The following is a 4,134-nucleotide window of genomic DNA, read 5'->3' on the forward strand; positions in this document are numbered from 1 at the left end:
AGAACCTTAGTGTTTTATATTTTTTTAAAAAGAAGCCCGCCACATGGAAGCATGAGGCAAACCCAAATTGAAGGGCAATGCACAAATTACTGCCACTCACCCCTCAAGATCACGAAAGACAAAGAACATCCCATCAAGTGCTCCAGATTAAAGGGAAATGACAAAGAAAAAAAAAGAGGAAGCATGCACTCAATGATTCTAAAGAAACGAAGGCATGAGAGATAGCAGGATGATACACAGTGTACATTTCACCACTCATACACGAGAGACAGAAGGATCATTGATTTGGCTACATAGCAAAGCCAAAAAATAAAAGAGAGAGAAGAAGATAAGAGAAGGACAAAAGGAGGAAGGGAGGGACAAAGGGAGGGAAGGAAAAAGGGAGCTTTTGCCAGGATGATTTTAAGAAACAATTTTGATGTGGTGAATTTGTGTGGCAAATTCATCCTGTCCCACCTTTTTTCCTCCCATGCCATCAAACTTGTGTCACATGAAAAATAAGCAAGGAAAGGTTAGATTGACTACAGACAGGGCAGTCCACGGCATGCTGTGTAACTCAGATGGGAAAGCAGAACTAAATCTTCTGGCTTGCTCATCTTAGATTCCAGACACTGGTTAGAACATTGTACCTCAGGGAATCTTCCTAGGACTGTTTACGGTAGGACTGATGCTTCTAATTCTCTCTCATGCCCTTCATAAGTTGTGCTTTGTTTGGATTTTACAGATTCTTTTCTACCTCTAATAGGGATAGGTTCCCATTAGTCCATTATACATTGGAAAGGAGGTGAATAAATTCATGTAATACACCTGGCCCCTGGACCATAACAGCTTCGTAAGCCAGCGCACTGCTGAGTATCAGTGGCTTCCCATCATGACCATGCAGAGGGCTGTGGCTGCCATGAAGCAGCATGAGAGACTGTCCCACCACAACCTGCAAGCCATGACAAGGATTGCAGCTAAGGATTTGAAGTATGATTTCTAATGGATGTGTGGTTTGCCTTCAGTCATAAGGCCAGAAAGTCTTAAACGATCCCTGCAACACATCACTGAAACTGCTGAATTCACTCAATAAGTGGATGTTGAATAAAGAGCGAGGTAGAACTCTATTTTCAGTTTCTGGCACCAGAGGAGAGGCAATCATTCAGGTAATTAACCAGATGATCAGATAATTAGTTCACTGGTGAAGTGATCATTAGATTATGGATGATATTTTTGTTATCATTTATCCCTCATATTAAAAATAATTTTTTGTTAAGAGCAATTTTGCCTTTGTAGTAAGGAATTCTGACTGTCATAACTCAGAAGCAGAGAGAAGGCTATCCTGGTTTCTAGGATAGCCCCCTGGAGAAAATACTTACCACAGAGTATAATTGCCAAGGCTAGAACACCTTGATCCTTCTCACTACATGTCTTGTCGCTTTTGTTCCTAGATTTTTGTCTCCCTGTCCTTGTAAACTCTCCAGGATGATTCCTAATTAAGTTTCTGGAAAGTGCTCAGGGCTATTCCAAAAGCTTTTCAAAATTGACGTCCATTCCTATAAAAGTAAGTTTTGAGAAATGGTTTTCTTTTTTTGCCACAAAGTAGGTGGCAATGCCTTAACCGTATGCATGTTGTCAGGCCCAAGGGCCTCTTCCATCCTTGTCAAGGGGAGTGCTAACCTTCTCTCCTTTCATACAACATGAGAAATGGTTTTCTTAAAACTAGTTAGAAAGAATGACCTATTCCCCTCTTTTGCTAAAAATATATCTGAGAGCATGTAAAAGGAAGAGACACTTATGGGGTCAAGTCTTTATTCAGTCTCAAGCTATTTGAAACCGGCAAAAATTGATTGCAAAAAAAAGACATTAAATTGCATCCAAATTATAGCTTCACTTCTATCAATGATTAAGTAATCCAGCTCCTTTGTTAGCTTGGTCCTGAATACTCAAATCAACAAAAATGACTCTTTTTCACCAAATGGGCTCTTTACCAACAGTAAATTAATGTTCTTCTGTTTTAGAAAGGTCAACCCTGTGCTCAGGAGCAGTTTTCAAGGAAACCCACATTATTTCAATGGTTTTGACTAAGAAGGCTTTCAGTCCATAGCCTCCACTCAGTGGGAGCTGTTCATCAACACACTCACACAGATCCTCCAAGCCAGCACCGTAAACACAGTGCCCAGTCTTACTCACCACTAAGAGTGATAGTGAATGCTGTGTAAATGCACTTCAGGTAGCACACTGTGGGGCACCACTGGACTCAGAAAGTGACTGACACAATTTGGCACCTCTTCACATGGGCAGGCTTATGAAACATTCCTCTCACTAGTTGTCAAGTGTAAGCTTACTGTACAGACTCTATGAAAGCTAGCGATTTATTGGTAGGACTTCCATGAGCTGTTTTTATCATCTCCATAGATGAAGTAGTAGGCTGTCATATATTTCTATACAAGGGAGCGTTTATCATGGGAAATGAGTGAGGGGAAGAATGATTGCACTCATGATAGTGGTCATAACAACAGTTCATTTTGGGAAAATTAACAGCCATAGGTTGAATTCCTAGAAAGCTGATTCACTGAGCTGGAGAAAGAGCTCAGGTCATCAGTGGACACTGAGGCTAAAAAAGGGAAGGAAGCAGTTTCCATGGAGGGGGATGTAGAACTGTGATATCACCTTGGTGTATGCCTCCACCAACCCCAGGATACCAGCTGGAGCTGACAGGGGGAGCCCCTGGATGGAATCAGTTTCTAAGGCCTGTGAGACTATGTGTTTTGGTCCCTGATTCAAGCTTTTGGTAGAAGACACGACCTTGGCGAGGCAGTCTGCTTCAGCACAGAGGCCAGTGTTGAACAAGATCCACTTTCTTCATCTGGCAGAGGAGGGAGTGCGCCCGCCTCCAACCTCTCCAGGGAGGCAAGCACCGTGGGCCACAAGCCTCCCTTCACACTGCAAAGTGTGAATAAAAGCAGACTGCTGCCCCTAGCAGCTCAAGGCAATTATTCTAGCCTCGAATTTAGAACAAAAATATCCCTGAGGAGAACTGGCTGAAATGGGTGCTGCACGGGTTAGTTGTGTGGAGCTTGAAGTGGTCACTCACTACACAGTCATTACTACTTTAGACTAGATGTCAAGGCATGAGAAAGGGGCTGTCACCCCTGCATGCTCTGAGAAGTGCAGCTGAGGAACTTGTTAGAAATGTACGTTACTACTTCCACCCCAGAGAAACTCTTTAAATCAGGTTTGGGGCTGCTATCCACTTAATCAAATTGCAGGGGGGCTTCTTGTTTTCTCAAGTGGAAGATCATTGAGAGATACGTAGACTGATTCAAGACCAGTGTTCAGGACCCTTTCCGTCCTTCTCTCCCTCCCTCCCTCCCTCCTTCATTCTGCCTTTTATGCTGGGATTTGTTTTATTTTATACTGCTTTTCACTGTAGTTAAGAAGTGGTTCCTTGGAAAATTCAGGAGAATTTCTAGAAAGTTGTAAAATTCACACTTTTGCACAGTACTAAAACTCATCAAACTTAAAAAAAACAAGTTTTCACAATTTTTCCTTCTTTGCTTTGCATTAATTTTAGAGTTGGCAGTGTGGCTTTGAAAGCTAGGGTTCTGAGGTGAATTCCAGTTGTCTCCCTATATGTTTTCCATTCACATACCCAACAGAGGACTGTCTCAGGGCTCTTTATGAAGATGAAATAAAATCACATGTACAGAGTTAGTTCTAAAGTGTGGATTGCAATAAAGTCACAGTCGTGATAGCATCATTCTTATGTAGACTGATTTCAGATTCCACCAAACAAAGATTGTACTTGATTAATTAATGTGTAATTTGTACAAATCAACCTTATTAAACTAATGGTTTTCAGAGAGAGAGAGAGAGAGAGAGAGAGAGAGAGAGAGAGAGAGAGAGAGAGAGAGAGAGACAGAGAGAGAGAGAGACAGAGAGAGAGAGAGAGAGAGAGAGAGTATATACATCACTGAAATGCAGGCATTTCTCATGTAATATATTCTGGTTTACCCTCTGGCTATGAGATCAGGAGCCACAATTTTTTTTCTTTTTTTATTGTAATTAGTAAAAGGGTTACATGATATTTGCCAGATAGAAGGTGCATTAATTCACATACATTGATACCCTTTCACATGTCTTGGTATCCAT

The 4,134-nt window shown here is 41.5% G+C and overlaps 1 non-coding gene across 1 annotated transcript; it reads right to left on the reverse strand.

Annotated features, from left to right (window-relative positions):
• Positions 1-1,555: 1,555 nt before the first annotated feature.
• Positions 1,556-1,681, reverse strand: LOC150068410 (U6atac minor spliceosomal RNA). The gene has a single exon (XR_016538609.1). It is a non-coding gene; the product is annotated as a U6atac minor spliceosomal RNA (small nuclear RNA).
• Between the last annotated feature and the right edge of the window lie 2,453 nt (positions 1,682-4,134).

The sequence above is a fragment of the Megascapheus bottae genome, chromosome 1 (assembly GCF_031878675.1).
Source record: "Megascapheus bottae isolate mThoBot1 chromosome 1, mThoBot2.hap1, whole genome shotgun sequence".
Classification (NCBI taxonomy): Eukaryota; Metazoa; Chordata; class Mammalia; order Rodentia; family Geomyidae; genus Megascapheus; species Megascapheus bottae.